A 22331-nucleotide genomic window follows, 5' to 3' on the forward strand; every position below is an offset into this window, starting at 1 on the left:
GATTACTAAAAATAAAAGAGGAAGCTGCCCCATAATCCCAGATATGTATCCTTAATAAGAAGTCCCACTACAGTGAGGCTTAATGCTGGTGACTGCATAGTGTTGTAGCCCTAGCAAAAGATATTACTTTATAGGAGCAGCCAGTGGTGGGATTCAAATATACGAACAACCAGTTCTCTTTGTGGATGCCATTTCTGGAAGTCCATTCTGGGCCTGGGCAACAAAAAATTAGCTACCAGTTCTGCTGAAGTGGTATGAACTGGCTGAATCCCACTACTGGGAGCAGCATCTGGACAGTACCATCTTCAGAAGCTAGATAGTAAAAGTATTTAAACATTCCTTAAATGCTCATGAATACAAGAAGGAAGAATTGAGAAATAACGCCTTTCATTGTTATGTTACATTGGGTAGTATTCAAGAATTTTGTCTCATCTACTTTATTAAATGACAAATTAGCATAAGGGCTATGTAATATATGGATTTTAACTATGTTGATAAATCTTCTTATACTTCATGTTTGAATTTTGACTATTAGATATTGCTAGAATATCATGCTAAAAATTAAGCTTCTTGTAATCAATAACACATGTTCTAAAAGCCTTGAATGCTAATGTTCCACTTTTGATCTGGAATAACTTTAGCATTTTGTCTTCAGTTCTCTTTCCTTGGGAAAATCAGTGCACAATAGATGGGAAAGCTGAACTTTTCTGTACTGTTCCAATCCAGATTATAGCCACAGGTGTATAAAATGAGCTTAAGAAACTGATATGTTCATTTTCATTCCTTCCATTCTTTAGTTTATTCAATGTTATTCTAAGAAAGATTGTTTTTTTTAAAAAGTAACATAAAATGCATATGTATGTTCGCAAAGGGTCTTGACATATTAACTAAGTCTTCTTTACATGCTATTTTTCATTATTAATTTCATTTATTTTTCCATTATTGTCCTTATACACAATTTCTTATGAATTTATTATTCATCAATTTTTGTACTGCAATCTTAAGGAGAAGTTTATTATCAAAGGTAATTGTTTATTAAGATAGAATGATAGCAAGTATAAATTATGGAAATTCACATTTTAAATATAAACTGAGTTTATTTACCTCTTCCTATTTCTATATTCAAGTCTTTGAAGCTGTCAATTCACTCACAACACTGAAATCACATTGACATATTCCTATGTAAAATTGTTTGGAATCACATCACAAAGCATGTTTATCCAAAGCTTTTCTGGATAAATATTGTAGAAACTATAGTCTCAGTACAAACCTGGAAAGCCCAGATTCAGCAAAGGTGAATTACAAATTAATATAATGGCTAGTCTATTCCACCTGTTCAGTGTTGGATTATAATGCTCTGATTATGAAAATTTAAAAAGCATTTGGAATTAACAGGATAGCCCATCAGAATTAAATTGTTGAAATGATGATTTTTCAAACTATTAATGTCTTTTGTTGAAAAAAAGATGACCTGAATAAGATCAATTAATCGAAAGTGAATACAATATGACCCTGTACACGACTCTTAATTTAGAACTTGGGACCTTAATACTGTTCATAGAATTTCAGGTCTTTAATGTTTAATCTTACTTTGTGCAGAGTGAAACTCAAACCTCTCTGAGATCTGTAAAAGCTTATTTATCAATTGCAATAGATTTGGAAAATCTACTTCTTTACTTATCTGAGTCACATAAATGCAACTGATGCATACAATTCAACAACCCACTTCACAGTTTTGACTGTCTGATTTCCTAACCCATATACAAGAGAATTATTTGGCTGAAATGCCCACATTAGGATGGCCAGGCTAAAATGGGAATGATCCACTTATAATTAACAGAGCTAGATACTTTCAAGTCAGTGACTGGTTGGCTCATTACATTTATTGGACTCAAGTAATTTACTAATTTATCTTGCCATGAAAACAATGAAATCCACAATATTTGATTTGTCTAGGGAAACCAGATTAGTTTAAAAAAATAACAACATGAGTGAATATATAATAGAATATCTTCTCCTTATTGTTCTGGAGAAAATATCATGATGTCTCCTGAATGCCTTGAAGGGAAATCTGCCTATTTTTTCCCCATACTTAGGCATATCTGTAGGCAAAAACTATTAATAGGTGTGTTAAGCCAATAAGATCTTCTGGGAGAAAAAGTGGAAAAAAAGCATATTTTATTTATTTATTTATTTATTTATTTATTTATTTATTTATTTATTTATTTATTTATTTATTTATTTATTTATTTATTTATTTATTTATTTATTTAGATTTATATACCGCCCTTTCCCGAAGGACTCAGGGCAGTTTACAGGGTATTTAAAAGAAAATCAATACAAAGGTTAAAACAAATTAAAAAAGATTAAATGAAACCCTGAGAAAAAATAAAAACCCAGTTAAAATTAAAAAATTCTCAGCCTGGGCCAGAGAGCTCGAAGAGCCAGGTCTTCAGGTCCCAGCAGAATGAACGGGATCAGGGGTAGTCCTAAGCTTCGCGGGCAGCTGGTTCCAAAGGGCAGGCACACCCACTGAGAAGGCCCTACCCCTGGGTGTTACCCGCCGGCAATCTTTAACCGGTGGCACCCTGAGAAGACCCTCCCTATGGGAGCGCACTGGACGAAGGGAGCTTGATGCTGGCAGCAGGTGTTCCCTCAAATATCCCGGACCCTCGCCATTTAGGGCTTTATAGGTCATCACCAGCACCTTGAATCTCACCCGAAGGGCAACCAGAAGCCAATGCAGCTCACGGAGTAGAGGTTTTACATGGGAGTATCGGGAGACCCCCATCACGACTCGCGCGGCTGCATTCTGCACCAGCTGAAGCCTCCAGGTGGTCCTCAAGGGCAGCCCCATGTACACCGTTGCAGTAGTCTAAACGGGAGGTCACAAGTGCATGAGTGACTGTGCGTAGGGCATCTCGGTCCAGGTAGGGTCACAACTGGTGCACCAGGCGAACCTGGGCAAAAGCCCCCCTGGTCACGGCTCCTATATGATCTTCAAAATTGAGCCGCGAATCCAGGAGGACGCCCAAGTTGCGAGCCCTAACAACGGGGGGTAACATTTTAATAACTTAGGGGTCAGTCAGGACATCGAATAACTCCATTTTCACTACCTATTTCCAGAAACAATTTGTGGTATATCATAATTATACTCAGTGTTCTCTTGAAAGGGATAGTCTGTCTTTATGTCCACTTGATACAAGCATTCCCTGATTATGCTTTTTTCATATCATGTCCTCATGAGATGTAGTCCCCAGCCCATAGTAGAAAGTAGGATTAAGTTATCCTTAGTTGTTCCTTTTAAACTAATGTCTTTTCTTCTTTTAAGTTGCAGCAAACAGACATGGTAACTTCTACAGATTGAAATTAGCTCATCTCCTTTTGGGGAGAATCTCCTTCTGACTTTGGATAGCACAATAATAGTTTCAGGCAAGGCTATCACTTCAGAGATCCCATCTCAGAGGCTTGGATCATCCATAGTAGACAGTAGTAATGATGGTGAGAGGTCTCTGTTCATAGTAGGTTCCTCTTGATATCTGTCAATTGTTATTTGGGCTCCTTTTGGATTTAGGATTAGTATTCCTTTGGAAGAATACTCCCATGTCAATATCAATTGATACCCATGGTCCTTTTGAACACACCAACGCATAGACCATAAATCATAGAAACTCTACTGATTTAGTCATTTGACCATATTAAAACACATCAATGGAAAATGCTGCACTGCAACATCAAATATTGCACCCATGCAAAATATTTGCATCTCTTGGTTCTTTCCTTGCAAGAGAATCCTTAGAAGCATGACAGTCTGATAAATCAGTGATTAGCAGATATATTCAGATAAGTTCCATCTATAAATCATTCAATAAAGAAAGCAATTAAAGTCAAGGAAAGAACCAAACAAACAAAACATGGCCCTTCTCCTTCTCATACCTGTTAAACAACACACAGATAATACAATACATCCAACATTGGCATTCCAGTCTCCAACCCCAAGCGGCATATCTTACTTGCATGTTTTGTCCTTTCACATTGAACTTGATCATAAAACTAATCAACCTCCACTTATGCATCAGTGGTTAGAACATAACTTTGGATGATCATCATATTAAAGGGCTGTCTATGATTCTAATTGATATCATCCAGTCATTTATTGCATTGTAGTCAAGTACTGTCCTTGCTGTATCCTTCCTGACTATAAACACAACATTGTTCTTGTGTGTTCTGAGTAGTAAACAATGTGATGTTTTGACTGAAACTGTCTAATTCCAGTGTATTTCAATGTCCTGCTGCCTAAAATGTCAATGTTTAGTTGATTCATTTCATCATTCACTGCATTAAGTTTTGCCACATCTGTGCTTCTGACATTTCATGTTCCAGCTATAACTCTTGTCTTTGAAGTTTCAGATTTTCTTTTCCTGGTTGACAACATCATCAGAAGCTTTAATCTAGCCATGTCATGAACACCATTAATATTCCCCAAAAATCCCCAGTTCTTCCTCAGTAATATGTTGAGTGGCATTCAACCTGAGGGACCCATCATCCAGAACTATATAATCAATCATTTTGTATTTCCTGCCCATGTGGTTTTCTTGGTAAAATTCAGGATGGATTATCATTGCCTTCTCCTTTGCAGTATGAACTGATGCTTTTGCCATCCTCAATAAAGTAATAATCCATTTCCAGCATCTTCCTATATCGTGGCTCTCCAGTATAGGTGCCTGCTTCCTTTAGCTGGACAGCTGGGATGCTCTTCACACCTTGGGTTACCTTGCTGGGAATATATACTCATGGTATTCTTCGCTCATCTCTCCCACAAACAAACCTCTCTGCCACAATCAACACCATAGCAGGACATAGGGGGATAGTCTGTTGTGCATGTCCTTTCTGACTTCTAAATTTCCATCAAGTAAACTGCTCCAAACCTATGTTTTCATAGTGATAAAGGTAGTGTTGTGTTATGCATCCATCGACGTCATGTGTTGGGGTTGAAGGCCTATGTAAATTGTTGAGGAAGGGGCAGAATGTGGCAAGACAAAAATACCTTCACAAAGCTCAAAAGCCAGGATTCAAGAGAGGGGATCTGTCCAGTCTAAAAGGCGAGATGCCATAGTAACAGGAGTTGCACCTATTGTTTTAGGTTTGTGTTCTCACTGCAGCAAAATGTCCCATGGGAAAAAGCATGTAGATTTCAGGTTTTTAAGTCAAAGTCCAGAAGGATGGCTTGTTGTTGTTGTTAGCTGCGAAGTCGTGTCCGACCCATCGCGACCCTATGGACAACGTTCCTCCAGGCCTTCCTGTCCTCTACCATCTTCTGGAGTCCATTTAAGCTCACGCCTACTGCTTCAGTGACTCCATCCAGCCACCTCATTCTCTGTCGTCCCCTTCTTCTCTTGACCTCAGTCTTTCCCAGCATTAGGCTCTTCTCCAGTGAGTCCTTCCTTCTCATCAGGTGGCCAAAGTATTTGAGTTTTAGCTTCAGGATCTGGCCTTCTAAAGAGCAGTCAGGGTTGATCTCCTCTAGGACTGACTGGTTTGATCGCCTTGCAGTCCAAGGGACTCGCAGGAGTCTTCTCCAGCACCATAGTTCAAAGGCCTCAATTCTTTGGCGCTCAGCCTTTCTTATGGTCCAACTTTCACTGCCATACATTGCAACTGGGAAGACCATAGCCTTGACTATACGCACTTTTGTTGACAGGGTGATGTCTCTGCTTTTTAGTGTGCTGTCTAGATTTGCCATGGCTTTCCTCCCGAGGAGCAAGCGTCTTTTAATTTCTTGGCTACGAAGGATGGCTAGTCAAGGCTTATTGTAAACATAGCTTTACATGTCACTTCTGAATGAACATGTCAGTTACTAAAGGTGTTACACTTGCATTCACATCTTCCTACTCCAGATGCATGTTCAAAGATATTGCCAAACGTATTCTGGAGTACTGCTATATCTAAGAATCCAAAGATATAGCACATATTTTAGCAACAGAACACTGAATGTGATCAAAAGAAAGGAAACAGAGATTTCTGACCCATTTCCTCCTTCCTGGGTAAAGCTGAAAAGTACTGCAATGCTTAATATACAAATATAAAGAAACTTACTGAAATATTGTCTTCATATATTGAATTAATATCTGGTAGCTGTACTGAAGTCAAAACATATTTCCAATCTTTCCTGGTCTGGAAAATAGATGTAGATATTGTTTTGCCCTTCACTCTCCAAACTCCTTAGAGGAAAAAGGAAGGAATAGAATAGAATAGAATAGAATAGAATAGAATAGAATAGAATAGAATAGAATAGAATAGAATAGAATAGAATAGAATAGAATAGAATAGAATAGAATAGAATAGAATAGAATAGAATAGAATAGAATAGAATAGAATAGAATATCTTTATTGTCACAAAATTAAGTGCTGTCCACAGTGCACACCACACATTCTATTCACCATTGTACTTCCCCTAATATTGCACTTCAATGTTGCACGATGCAACATTTAATATAGTATTTAATATGGTTACAGCTCTGAGATAAAAACTATTTTTCAGCCTATTTGTCTTTGTTTTTATTATCCTGTACCATCTGCCAGATGTCTGGGATGAGATGAGTCTTTAAGAATATTTTGAACTTTCCTAAGGCAGCGGGAACTGTACAGTTTGTCCGGGGGGGGGGAGAGGAGAGGGGAGTCAATAATTCTCTGGGTGATAGTAATGAACCTCTGGAGCACTTTACTATCTGCTACTGTGCAGTTGGCAAACCACACACAAATGCAATAGGTTAGAATGCCCTATATGGAACAGCGGTAGAAGGTCACCAGCAGTTTTTCATTCAATTGTTGTTTCCTGAGAAGTCTCAAGAAATATAATCTCTGCTGGGCCTTCTTAACCAATGCTATAGCATGAGCACTGCAGGTCAGGTCTTCCTTTATGGTAACATCCAGAGACCTAAAGTTCGCCACCCATTCCACATGATCTCTGCTGATGATAAGGGGCTGAATGTCTGATCTATTCCTCCTATGATCTACTATAAGCTCCTTGGTCTTAGTGGTGTTGAGAACCAAATTATTGTCTCTGCACCACAAGAGCAATCACTTCAGCTCATCCCAGTAAGCAGACTCATCCCCGTTAGATATAAGCCCCACCACTGTTGTATCATCCACAGATTTAATAATAAAATATTGCTGGGATGAATGGGGGTGCAGTCATAAGTGTAAAGGGTGTAAAGCAGAGGGCTCAACACACAGCCCTGTGGGGAGCCAGTATTAAGAATAAGGGCTGAGGAGATATAGTTGCCTAATCTAACCCTCTGAGACCAGCCAGACAGGAACTTCATAATCCAAAGGGAGATTGAATGTGAAAGTCCAAGGCTGACAAGTTGAGACACCAGTGTATATGGAAGAATTGTGTTAAATGCAGAGCTAAAATTTACAAAAAGCATCCTTACATAGGTCCCCCACAGCTCCATATGAGTTGGAGCAGCATGGAGAGTGATGGCTATGGTGTCCTCTGTAGATCTTTTTGCTCTGTATGCAAACTGGTGACTGCCAAGTGTGTATGGGAGGCAGGACACAATGTGCCTGCAGACCAGTTTTTCAAAACACTTCATGATAATAGGGGTGAGTGCCACTGGTCTATAATCACTGAGACTGTTAGTAAAGGACTTCTTTGGTAGTGGAACAATGATGGAGGCCTTCTGTTGTGATTCAGGGTCAGCCTGTGGGTTCGGCAGTTGGGTCGGACGACTCAGAGGAGGAGGAGGGGGGTGTTGAAGAGCTTGCTGATGATGGCCTTGAGGCTCTGCAGAGCCCTCAGCCGGGCCCCTCCCACCTGGTGGAGACCCAGCTGTGTGAGCCTGACAGCGTGGATGAAGATGACCCACAGCTGGCCCTGTTCAAGGACGCCCAATGCAGGAGGCAGTCAATCAGGAGTAAACAGAGGAAGGCAATGGGGCACCTCAGAAGGAGCCAGAGAGAGGCCACGCCCTGAGCTGTATTTAAGGGGAATGTGTGGGAGGGCTGGTTTGCTGAAGGCAACCGCTTGGATAGTTCCTGTTTCATAGCTCCTGTTTCATGGTTGGTGTCTTGTCTTGCTCTGTTTTATGTTAATAAATTTGGCAGGCTTTATTCCAGCCTCTTGCCGTTTGTAAAGGGGTTGTCCCTGCTTTTGCTGCAGGGCCGGTAGCAGGCTGGTACAGAACACCTTCAGACAGGATGGAACAGTGGACTGGGATAGAGATTGTTTAAAAATCTTGGTAAAGACCCCAGCCAACTGGTCTGCACAATCTTTAAGCACTCAGCCAGAAGTGCCATCAGGTCCAGAAGCCTTCCTTGTGTCCACAGTTCTCAAGATACTCCTCACCTCATGCTCCTCCACGATGAGGAGATGGCTGCAGTGGACAAGTGGCTGTGGTATAGCTGTCTCTGATGGCTTCACTTCAAAGTGGGCAAAGAAATGATTCAGCTCCTCTGCCAACAAAGCATCTCTGTCAATAGGAGTGATGTTATTAGACCTATAGTTGGTGATTTGTTGGATCCCCTGCCACACCTGCCTCACATCATTGTTAGGAAAATGATCTTCAATCTTCCTTTTATAATCTGCCTTGGCCTGCCAAATGCATCTCTTCAGACTGGCTCTGGCAGCACTATATTTTGCCCCGTCACCAGATCTAAAGGCGTTGTTTCTGTCATGCAGGAGATGCTAGACTTCCTTAGTCATCCAAGACTTCTGGTGGGGATAAATACAGATGCATTTGTCCATAGTAACAGTGTCTGTGCAGTATTAATATAGCCCAGAACAGCTGCAGTGTAATCCTCCAGGTCTAGGTGGTTGAAAATGTCCCAGTTTGTCCTCTCAAAACTGTCCTGCAGCTGTTGAGAGGTGCCTTCAGGCTAGGATTTCACAGTCTTTATCTTGGCCAGAGCCTATTTCCTAAGAGGGATATATGCTGGTACTAAAAGCAGGGACATATGGTCTAACTGCCCCAGATGTGGTAGTTGTATAACCCTGTAGCCAAGTTTAACATTGGAATAGGCCTTGTCCAATGTATTTGTTCTCCTAGTGGCACACTTAACATACTGGTGGAATTTGGGAAGCACTGCTTTTAAATCAGCATGATTAAAGTCCCCTGCTATAATGTGCACAGCATCAGGATACTTATTCTGCTGGTTATACAAAAATCCCAAAGCCAAGTTAGCATTAGCATCATGTGGAATATAAACAGCAGTGATTATGACCATGGTAAACTCCTGCAGAAGGTACTGTATATGGGTCTGCATCTCACAATCACATACTCTAGGTCCATAAAGCAGTGACCATATACAGTCTTTGTTTTGGTACACCAACTGTTGTTGACATACATGCATAACCCCCCTCCTTTGCTTTTACCAGAATCCCTGCTCCTGTCCTGCCAGTGCATTGTGCAGCCCAATAGCTCAAAGGAAGGAAGGAAGGAAGGAAGGAAGGAAGGAAGGAAGGAAGGAAGGAAGGAAGGAAGGAAGGAAGGAAGGAAGGAAGGAAGGAAGGAAGGAGCATGTATTTGCAGTAATTAAAAATGCTACTTTGTGAAGATTGCTAGTTCTGAACTGCAAAATAAATCTGGAAGCTGGAGCTTCATGCAATGATGATTTCCCCTACTTGAACACCCAGGAGCCTACTGGGCAGTAACCTGAGCATGTAATTTATTTCTACTCTGAGATAGCAATCATGAAAATCTGACTTTCTGCGTAGCACCAGGTATTTTTCAAAATGTTTCAGTTTTGTTCTATATCTTTAAATAGGACCAGCAAGCAAGAAGTTAAAAAATGAGTAGAAAGATTGAATATCAGCTTTTCCATTTAAGCCAAAAACTACAGACAACAAACGTTAATGAAGGAAGAAAATCAGTTGCATGGAGCTAGATTATCTTTGTACCTGCTGCTTCTGGGGAATTCTGTTTGGGGAACAAATTCTACATCGGAAATGGAATGAACATCCACATAGATTGTAGATTGTACACAAAAGAGAGCCCAGCTTTGTTTAAAAATGTATTATTGTACAAACTACAATTGACTTCTTTTTATGACATACTGAGACAGAAACCATGTTTTACAATGAAATGGCTAGACTCATTCAACACAAACCAATACATTTCTCTGAATTGTGATATTCCCTTCTTGTAAATCCTTTTGCTGCCCTCTTTCTCTCTGAGAAAAACCGCTGCATATCTTCTAAAGAATACACCCAATGGTTTCTCTATAAAGCAAGGATGTGGGTATACTATTATCATTCACTGCAGCATATATTATCTGAACTAAAATTGACCTTGCGTGAGCAATTCACTCTATATTCTTCTGCTTTAATTCTTTTCCCCACAGTCTGGCTCTGGCAACCAATGTGAGTCAGCTGGAAGAAAAATAATTGTCTTCCAGTAGCTAAATATGAAGAGATCAGGCAGATGTTATCATTCCCTTGCTGTATTCAGGGATAAAAGGGTGAGATCTCAACATCTGTCCTGAACAGTCTTTATTGTACATACATAGATATCAGATTTGGTTTCCTTAGTCATTGAATCACCCATACACGATCTTCTCTTCTGTTTTCCTGCCCTGTATCTTGTATTTTCTGCAACCTCCACTCATCTACTTCTGCCTCTTTTGTCGTGAGCCAAATTGTTACTGATCAGAGAGATTGAAAATTTTAGGCTATGACACAAAAAACTTTTTTTTCCTTTTGAGGGTTTCTTGTGGAAGAACATAATGCCTGAATTGCAGGCACTGGTTATTTCTTTAAAGGGAATATTATGTATAACTATTCTGTGTACCTGGAGTGAGTTTGATTTTAGTTTTGGAAAACATGTGTTTATCTTTTCACCTGCATGCAGCAAGGAACAGTTGGGGGGGAATGAAATTATATCGGTCTAACTTTAGGGTACCAAACAATAGCTGTCAGTCCCTTTTCAGGAAAAAAAAATTCTGACAGTTTATAATGTTCATGAACTTTGATTTACAACACCTTGTCATCCCAATTTTATTTGCTGTCAGAGTGACTTTTATCTAATAATCTGAAAGTCAGTGCCAATATGAGCAGACAAATGGAACTGGATCGACTTTGGTAAGGCAATCTCCTAACTCAATAGCTAGATACATGAATTGTTTCAAGCTGGTTCCAAAACATTTGCTGGAGGTTTAGCTCACATTTTATTCCTGAGATTCCATTAGGCCTCATACTCTAAATTTGTAATTGTTAAAGATATTAGTCTCTAAGAAAGGAGAATATTTATAGTTCAAGGGTTGATATGAGGGGTCCTTGGTGTTCGCTGAGCTTGCTTGTTTTCTTGCAGACATTTCATTACCCAAACTAGGTAACAACATCAGTGCTAATAAGGAGTGCAGCTTGCTGTCAGTTTATATTCTAGGGGTTTGCCTGTCAGTGTGGGTAGGGGTGGTCTTAGAGATTCTTGTTGTTGCCTTCTTTGGCAGTTTCTTGTGTGGAGTATTGTTTACTTGATTGCTGGTCTAATGTTAACCTTGGAGTTAATCTATGCTGATCTGGATGCTGATTGCTGGTAGAGAGGTCCTTGGGTCTTTTTGTTCCTTTTTGGGCTGGGTAATAGTGTCCTTTGCATAGTCTATAGATGTTGTTAATGTCTATGTGGTATTTGTGGATCCATTCTGGAAGCCCTTCAAGACACCCTAAGCAGAGCAACAGACCTAACAACCCCAGAAGAAAAACCAGGAGTCATCTACAACATACAATGTAAGGACTGCAACAACCAGTCTAGAGGAAAAAAAGGACTAGGGGGGACATGATAGCAGTATTCCAGTATTTGAGAAGTTGCCACAAAGAAGAGAGCAGGACAACTTATTTTTCAAAGCACCAAAGGGCAGGACAAGAAACAATGAATGGAAACTAATCAAGGAGAGAAACAATCTGGAATTAAGGAGAAACTTCCTAATAGTGAGAACAAGTGACCAGTGGAACAGCTTGCTGTCAGAAGTTGTGGGTGCTTCGTTTGGAGGTTTTTAAGAAGAGACTGAACTTGTCTGAAATGGTATAGGGTCTCCTGCTTGAGCAGGGGGTTGGACTAGAAGACCTCGAAGATTCCTTCCAGCTCTATTCTGATAGATTGATTGATTGATTGATTGATTGATTGATTGATTGATTGAAACCACTATGTAGGACAAACAGGCAGGAGACTGGCAGAATGCATCCACAAACACCAGCTAGCAGTCAGAAGACATGATGAAAATTCCTTAATTAATTTAATTTCACAACATATACACAAATTTAACCATAGTTTTAGTTGGGAAAATGTGACCAACCTAAACCAAGCCAAGTCCAAAAATGCCATGGAATTTCTAGAAGTCTGGCACTCTGACAAATCAGCCGTCAATAGACACATAGACATTAACAACATCTGTAAACTATACAAAAGGGACTATCATCCACCCCAAAAAGGAACAAAAAGACCCAAGCACCTCTCCACCAACTATCAGCACCCAGATCAGCATAGATTAATTCCAAGGTTATCATACCAGCAATCAAGTAAACAATACCCCACTCAAGAAACTGTCAAGGAAGCCAACAGCAAGCAGTCCAACCAAAGAATCTCTGAGACCACTAGAATATAAACTGACATCAAACCACACTCCTTACTAGCAGTGATGATGTTACCTAGTTTGGGTAATGAAACATCTGCAAGAAAACATGAAGCTCAGAGAGTACCAAGGACCTCTCATATTAGTCTCTATTTTATTGTTCATTTTAATATGATTTTTAAACCATTCATTCTCTTTTAAAAAAATCCTAGTCACACTGAATACCCATTAAAATGACAAGGCGGTATATAAATCAAAGAAATAAATAATCAAAATGATTTTTAAGGTATCAGCATTTTTCTAGTGCAACCCAGTTAATTTGCAAGAATGTTGAGAAATAGATAGAGATTAAATGTTGATGCAAAGGTACTAGATTTTGCTAAAAGTACTAAGGAATTTGAGTGCTTACAATCCAGTTGCATACACTTCTTACTGAAAGTAGTCACAAGTGGAAGATATAGGATCCTCAGTGATCCTAAGGAAAAGGTAGAGATCAAGGGAAAGTGATTCTTATTAGTTAAGGGAAAGTGATTCTTATTAGACAGCTTGGAATCTATAAAGAAATTGGAACTGGAGAGAAAAATCTGTACCTGAAGAGCAGAGAATCAAAGATGTAATTCAGAAGAAATACGAAATGTATTAAAAGTGACAGAGCTGTTGGTTTGTAGACATATTGGGGAAGAGAGAAAGGAGATCAGAAGGGTCAACTGGAGAATTTATCCCAAGGAATAAATGACAAGCTTTAAGGGGAAATAAAATATATTTTGCAGCACTTGGCTCAGCTGGGATTCTATCCATGCAGCTAATAAGTGTGCAAAGATTTTTGGGAATTATCAGCTGCTAGCTTGCCATTAAGAACAGAATGAGTCTGGCAGTTTGGTCAGTAAGCAAGACGCCTAGTGAATCAGTTGGGAAAGGAGGAGGATCCTGTTTGAAGAACAGAGAAGGAGTTGTAGACTAGAAGAGAAGTTGCCTGCATGTGATGCATCCGGTCCATGGGCCAACAGTTTGATACCCCTGTGATAGAGTATAGTATGTATTCACAGGAGGGAGGGAGTGCATTCCAGAGGAGTAAGAAGCAACTTAGTTCAGATAATTTTTGTGAGAAAAAGAGGGTGAAGTGAGCTACTCCTTAATGGCTCCCAGAGTGTATAGTTCATGTCGGTAGTAGTTTGTTACCATGATGGCACAGTGGTTAGAATGCAGTATCTAATTCTGCCAACTGCCAGCAGTTCAATCCTGACTAACTCAACGTTGACTCAGCTTTCCATCCTTCTGAGGTCAGTAATATGAGGACCCAGATTGTTGGAAGCAATATGCTGACTCTGCAAACCACTTAGAAGTGGTATATAAGTCTAAATGCTATTGCTATTTGACAAGACCATGTACGAAAACTAAGCAAAACAAGGAGTGTCACCTGGGGTCAATGTTCTGTTTATGGAGCTTTCTTGTTATTATTAAGCTATCATATTTTTATTATTATTATCATTTATTATTATTATTATTATTATTATTATTATTATTATTATTATTATTATTGTTATTGTTATTGTTATTGTTATTGTTATTGTTATTGTTGTTGTTGTTGTTGTTGTTGTTGTTGTTGTTGTTGTTCAGAGACCTTGTATGATAAAGAAGATTAATAATAAAGAAGATGACAAAAAAAAAGATAAGTAAGAGAATCCTGATAAAGATGTCACAGGTTGTACCAAAGCAAAAAAAGGTCATCCCCACCCGTCAAAAAAGTGATGAAAGTTCTGGTCAACTCAAAATCTGAATGTAATGTATTGGGGGGTTTGCTTGTACTGATTCACGTGTCTGTTTAAATGCTGCTCAATGTGTAACAGTTACTGACTAAGCCAGACTTGTTGTCTCCAGGGCTATCATTGGTAGATTTGGGGCGTTAATGGCTTCCTTCAAATCTATTGGTCACTGCCTAGTGGCCAACCATATAAATAGCTGCACAGCAGCCACCGTTTCAGTTCTGTTCTGCTTGACTTCAATAAAGCATGTTACTGTTTGGAACCTTCATCTCGCTTATTGCCTGCAATGCACCGACTACACAACACTGACAATGAGAAATTTTGAAAGTTCAGACAAGGACATTTTAGGAAGCTTCTTTTTCATAACCATCCATCTTCATTGACTGAAGCTTTACCCAGAGAAAGACAGTTCTCATCCCCTGTGGACTCAAGCTTCATGTTAATGGTCCAATATCTCAGGGGCTGCCACAAAGAAGAGGGAGTCAAGCTATTCTCCAAAGCACCTGAAAGCAGGAGAAGAAGCAACGGATGGAAACTAGTCAAGGAGAGAAGCAACCTAGAACTAAGGAGAAACTTCCTGACAGTGAGAACAATTAACCAGTGGAACAACCTGCCTCCAGAAGTGGTGAATGCTCCAACACTGGAAGTTTTTAAGAAGAGACTGGACAGCCATTTGCCTGAAATGGTATAGGGTCTCCTGCCTGAGCAGGGGGTTGGACTAGATGACCTCCAAGGTCCTTTCCAACATCATCATCATCATCATCATCATCATCATCATCATCATCATCATTATTATTATTATTATTATTATTATTATTATTATTATTATTATTATTATTATTATTATTTACTATGGACTTCTGTAGAAAAGAAAGAAGCTCCTATAATCTTTACCATGTGTGCTTAACACAATGTAAACATTGAGGTATATATTCTCATCCACTACTAGGGGAAGAAAAATCAAAAATTCTATTAACAAGCTGTGCCATTGTGATGATGAAAAAGTGTCATCTGTTTTACAACAGATGGTTTTGTTCTTGGGGGTGTGATTCATCATGTGCTATTTTCTGCATCGTATAATATAGAGAAGCGGTGTGGTGTCAGCAGGATTTGCAAACTTGATCTTTTTCAGTTTTTCCTGAATCTGGCTACTCTCATATTTCAAATATAAATCCCCGAACAAGAGAAAGCAATATCCAGGTAGCATTGCACAGAAAAGGAGGGACCAGAGATGAAGTAGGAAAATCAGTGCCATCTATTGCAGAAAAAATAAAAAGTCTCCTAGCTAGAGAACGTTACCATGGAATTCAACAGAATTTATAGAAGGTTTTATTACCAATAAGGGGTCATCAAAAATAGTAGTAGTCTTGTAGAAAAAAATATATATTAAAAAGACCAGAAAGTATAAGGGAAGTAGCAGGTTGGGATAAAAGAGCTTACCGTCCTATAAGGAGAGATAATAATAATAATAATAATAATAATAATAATAATAATAATAATAATAATAATAATAATAATAATAATAATAATAATAATAATAATAATAATAATTTAATTTTTATACTGCCCTTCTCCCGAAGGACTCAGGGTGGTGTACAGGGCAATACAATAAAATACAATATATAAAAATTAAAAGAAATATTAAATACAGTAGCCCAATTAAATAAATTAATACAAAATGTTAAAATACCCCTAAACCCATCAGACCAGGCCGGCTTGTTCAAATAAATATGTTTTTAGGTCACATCGGAAGGAGCGAAGGTCGGGAGCCATCCGGAGCTCCACTGGTAAACGGTTCCAAAGGTCTGGCGCACCCACAGAGAACGCCCTCCCCCTGGGGGCCGCCGGTCGACACTCTTTGACCGACGGCACCCTAAGGAGGCCCTCTCTGTGGGAGCACACTGGACGAAGGGAAGTTGATGCTGGCAGCAGATGCTCCCGTAAGTAAACCGGACCCATGCCATTTATGGCTTTATAGGTCGTAACCAGCACCTTGAATCTTAAAGGATATGGAATTTTTGGGAAACTACTGGATCACATATGCCATAGGTGTACTTTGCAAGGTAGAAAACAGCACTATGAGACAAGTTTAGCCATCTTGCCAAGAATGGCAGAGACTTTTAAAGGACATTAAGTTCACATGCCTCACTTTCTAATCACTTTTGGAAATTGCTCATTAACTACTTCGAAGCTATTACAGGCCTCAGAATAAGAAGTTTGAAAACATTGGGTGAGTCTGCCTTTAATCCTGAATGAAAGACTACTTTAATTATAAGCTCAAGAATTTAAAAAATGTGAAATAAATAGCAAAAAGCTGAACTGGGTTTTGCTCTTATAAACTTGTAAATAAAACAATATAAAATTAGACTACTGAAACTTTTGCAATAAAATTCCCCAGCTTTTCAGTGGAAAGAGATTCTGTTTTGGTTTTTATAAAACACAACACATAAATAATTTTATGATTTCAAAAACTGGACACTAGAGGGATCTAAAGATTTTAGGTAGAGGGAAAGTATACAGGCCTGCAAGATGGTTATGACAATAAAATAATGCCAAAGGAGACTTTGAAGAATAAAATCAGAAAGTTGTAGCTATGATATCAATATGTCTGCTCCTATGGGTAGACTATGTCCAAAAGCTGTTACTGAAGAAATGTAAGATATAGAACTTTTTTTTTTCTGACAAGATACAGATGGCATTGAAAGTGAATTTATAACTGACAGGTCAAGAGAATAATTTACAAAAAGATGTTTCCCAAGTTCTAAAAAAAAAAGTCTGAGGTTTTAAAATTTAAAAAGGAAATGGCAAACCAAGAGAGTGAACTGAATAACTTTTTTCTACTTGACTTGCAAAAGGGGTTTGTTGGAACCTGAAGAACTTTGCAATGGGGAAAAGAAGAAATGAAGAGAAATAAAATCTTTTGATGAACTATCCAAATAGTAAGAGTGTTAGAAGTAAAAAGAAGAGGATATAAAGTTGATTTATTTGATCAAGATTAAAATAAGATATGTTGTTTCTTCTGGATATCTTTTATGGACTTTCTGCTGATACCAGGACTGAAAAGTCAGTCTTTTATGTATTTGTTTAAAGATAAGGTATGGAATATAAGATGAAGAGATAAATTATTGTAACTTCACAGAGGATGAAGACTTACTAGATTCGTTTATACGTGTTGTGATGAAGATTGGAAATCCCTTTCTTTATATATTTCTTTAGGTTTTTTTATTATAGACTTTTCCCTTTACTTCATTTTTAATTTTTTTTCTTTCTTTTTCCTTGCACTTTTTACTCCTTTTGTCTATTCCCTTTTCTTTCTTTTAGTTTATATTAGAGTTTACTATTATAATTAACATTCTTTAATTATGTATACTGTATATGTATGTATGTATACAAGTAATGTAAAAGATCCTAGGGCTGCACATCCTAGCTCCATATCTAACCTTATAGCCACATTCCACTGTAATTTATTTCTTTGTTTGTTTGTTTCCAACCTTTATTATTTTTACAAATAACACAAGATTCAGAACAAATCCAACAGACCTTCTTGTTCTTATTTTTCCCTCAAGAACAACTCTGTGAGGTGAGTTGGATTGAGAGAGGGGGGGAGGGGAGAGAGAGAGAGAGAGAGGAGCTGCTCAAAGTCACCAAGATGGCTTTCCTGGCTAAGGCAGGATTAAAACTCATGGTCTCCTACTTTCTAACCATGATGCCTTAACCATTAGAAACCAAACTGGAAAATGATGACTCTCTTCAGAGAGCAGGGATAAACACATCATACATTTGTAAGGACTTCTGTGAGTCTTTAGAGCACGGGTGTCAAACTCACAGTGTCATGTGACGTGTCATGATGTATCACAACTTTTTTTACATTGCTGGAGCAAGAGACTAGACTAGGCTAATTCAAAGTAGATAGTTTGAAGTTCAGCGTGCTATGACAAGCCAGAGATAATCTTATCTGGCTGTGTGGATCGTTGTGGTAAGTGATAATAGGTTTCATATGTTGGCGACTGCATCTCCTCTGAACCCAATATTTCAAAATATAACAATATTTTGTTAACTCAAATTTAGATTTCAGTATATTAATCCAGTCTACTCCCATATTAGCCAGCCTGTGCTCTATGATAATCAATAAAGCAGCTTTTGCAGATCCTGCTCTGGATACATTATACATCTGTTTTTGCTTTTTCCATGACAGAAATCCTGTTGTAAAACAAATATGTAGTTATTTTGTTCTAATCCTCATTTACCAACTGCCTTATATAATGATCATTCAAAGTTACAATACTGTTTTAAAAAAATAGCTTTGCAACCAGTCCTCACTTTTATGACCATCACAGCATCCTGTGTCACGTGATTACCATTTGGCTGCTTCATAAATGGCTTGCGACAAAGACAGTTTATAGAGAAGAATTAAATGAGTCATAGTTCACATGATGTTTTGCTTAACAACCAAAGGGGAAGTGATGTCACAAACCTTGCTTCTAGTAAACATGGCTCTTTGTGACAGAGTTGCTGGTCCCAGTTGTGATTGCTAAGTGACAACTACCTGCAGTCTTTCTTACACTTTAGGAGAGAACTTCAAATATGCTTATTTATATAAATTATTTAGTTTTTTTAACACTTTTAACATTTTAACTGCTGGTCAGTTAATTATTGTATTGTTCAATAATTTGTTTTAGTTGAATGTCTTCTGTATTACAGTATTCTTAGAAGCTGCTAAGAGTGGTTAAGGAGATGGCTAGCTTATTATGCTCTTAATAAAAGAGGACCCTGGGAAATAGCATCTGGAGGGCTTTAAATGGTTAAGAAGACTCTTATAGATAGTCATCTTCTATCTATGGAAGCTGATGCAAGGAGAATTTAGTAACTCACTTTTTCTGGAGAACTGTAGTTCAACAATTAACAGTCGCCTTATAAGAAATATCAACACTGCCCAGTTCCTCCAATTCAATTCTGAGCAAATCCTGCAAAAAAAGTAGAATAAATTGCTATCAATGTACCCAAGCTTTTACTTCAAAATTGTATTCTTGATTTTTACACTTATTTTTTTTTTATGTAGAACTGCTTGATAGCATTGGAAATCACTTCTTAGAATTAATGGCTTGAATATTTGTCAAGTTTCATTACTATGTTATGTACTTTGAAACACAGAGACTCTGTATATGCAATTATTTGTCAGATATCTCACTTTTATACCCGATATAGGTTGTATTACTAATTTGCCTGGCACATCTACTTCTGGGAGAAGATTCATCCCATTTGACAAGGTGATGACACAGGTAACCAATGCGTGTAGTTACAGAGACACCTTCAAAAATGATATGTAGTATTTTCTTTCTGAATGTCAAGTGCTTTTGTGAGATATAGCAGAATTTAATGACACCCTGCAAATACTACCTGCTAATGATGTCTTCTTTCAATTCTCTTACAGAAAATGGACCAGTGAATTTGTAAAATCATAGCATTTAACTCCACTGCAAGACTGAAATGCAGATTAAATATGCTGTACTTAAAAGTATGTCACAAATTAATGCCTGTCACATGACCACTCTGCACAATCTAATTATCATTAATTGACTCTCTCTAAAAGTGACCCCCCTTCATGGATTACTGCCTTGTCGTGGCGAAGGGGCTTGCGTAATTCAATGAAGCTATGAGCTATGCCGTGCAGGGCCACCCAAGACGGACAGGTCATAGCCGAGAGTTCTGACAAAACGTGATCCACTGGAGAAGGAAATGGCAACCCACTCCAGTATCTTTGCCATGAAAACCCTATGGACAGTACCAAAAGGCAAAACGATATGACGCTGGAAGATGAGCCCCTCAGGTCGGAAGGCGTCCAATATGCTTCTGGGGAAGAGCAGAGGGCTAGTACTAGTAGCGCCAGAAAGAATGAAGCGACTGGGCCAAAGCCGAAAGGACGCTCAGCTGTGGATGTGTCTGGTGGTGAAAGGAAAGTCCGATGCTGTAAAGATTTTTTCTCCATAGGAACCTGGAATGTAAGATCCATGAATCAAGGAAAGCTGGACGTGGTCAAACAAGAGATGACAAGACTGAACATCGACATCTTAGGTATCAGCGAACTAAAATGGACAGGAATGGGTGAATTTAATTCAGATGACCATCAGGTATACTACTGCGGGCAAGAATCCCTCAGAAGAAATGGAGTAGCCTTCATAGTCAATAAAAGAGTAGGAAAAGCAATACTGGGATACAATCCTCAAAATGACAGAATGATCTCAGTTCGAATCCAAGGCAAACCATTCAATATCACAGTAGTCCAAGTCTATGCCCCAACCACCAGTGCTGAAGAGGATGAAATTGACCAGTTCTATGAAGCTCTACAGCACCTTATAGAACTAACACCAAAAAATGATGTTCTTATCATCATGGGGGATTGGAATGCTAAAGTAGGAAGCCAAAAGATAACCGGAATAACAGGCAAGTTTGGCCTTGGAATGCAAAATGAAGCAGGGCACAGGCTGATAGAATTCTGTCAAGAGAATACAATGGTCATAGCAAACACTCTGTTCCAACAACCCAAGAGACGGCTCTACACATGGACATCACCAGACGGTCAACACAGAAATCAGATTGACTATATGCTCTGCAGCCAAAGATGGAGAAGCTCTATACAGTCAATAAAAACAAGACCAGGAGCTGACTGTGGCTCAGACCATGAGCTTCTCCTTGCAAAGTTTAGGCTTAAACTGAAGAAAGTAGGGAAAAGCACTAGGCCACTGAGGTATGAATTAAATCATATCCCTGTTGAATATACAGTAGAGGTGACAAATAGATTTAAGGAATTAGATCTGATAGACAGAGTGCCTGAAGAACTATGGACAGAGGTTCGTGACATTGTACAACAGGTAGCAACCAAAACCATCCCAAAGAAAAAGAAATGCAAGAAAGCAAAATGGCTGTCTGAGGAAGCTTTGCAAATAGCTGAGAAAAGGAGGGAAGCGAAAGGCAAGGGAGAAAAAGAAAGATACGCCCAATTGAATGCAGAATTCCAGAGAATAGCTAGAAGAGATAAGAATGCCTTCTTAAATGAACAGTGCAAAGAAATAGAAGAAAACAATAGAATAGGGAGGACCAGAGATCTTTTCAAAAAAATTGGAGAGATGAAGGGAACGTTTAATGCAAAAATGGGCATGATAAAGGACCAAAATGGCAGGGACCTAACAGAGGCAGAAGAGATTAAGAAGAGGTGGCAAAATTACACAGAAGAACTATACAAGAATGAGCTTAACGTCCCTGATAATCACAATGAGGTGGTCACTGACCTCGAGCCAGACATCCTAGAATGTGAAGTGAAGTGGGCCTTAGAAAAGCTGAGCAACAACAAAGCTAGTGGAGGTGACAGTATTCCAGCTGAGCTATTCAAAATCTTAAAAGACAATGCAGTAAAAGTGCTACACTCAATTTGCCAGCAAATTTGGAAAACTCAACAGTGGCCACAGGATTGGAAAAGATCAGTTTACATTCCAATTCCAAAGAAAGGCAGTGCCAAAGAATGTTCAAACTATCGCACCATTGCACTCATTTCTCATGCTAGTAAAGTCATGCTTAAAATCCTACAAGCTAGACTTCAGCAGTATGTGGATCGAGAACTACCAGAAGTACAGGCCGGATTTCGAAGAGGCAGAGGAACTAGAGATCAAATTGCCAACATACGCTGAATCATGGAGAAAGCTAGGGAGTTCCAGAAAAACATCTACTTCTGCTTCATTGACTATGCTAAAGCCTTTGATTGTGTGGATCATAACAAACTGTGGCAAGTTCTTAAAGAGATGGGAGTACCAGACCATCTTATTTGTCTCTTGAGAAACCTATATGCGGGCCAAGAAGCAACAGTGAGAACTGGACACGGAACCACTGATTGGTTCAAAATTGGGAAAGGAGTCCGGCAAGGCTGTATACTGTCGCCCTGCCTATTTAACTTATATGCAGAGCACATCATGAGAAAGGCAGGGTTAGATGAATCAAAAGTTGGAATTA

This window comes from Vipera berus (assembly GCF_964194415.1).
Source record: "Vipera berus genome assembly, chromosome: 2".
Classification (NCBI taxonomy): domain Eukaryota; kingdom Metazoa; phylum Chordata; class Lepidosauria; order Squamata; family Viperidae; genus Vipera; species Vipera berus.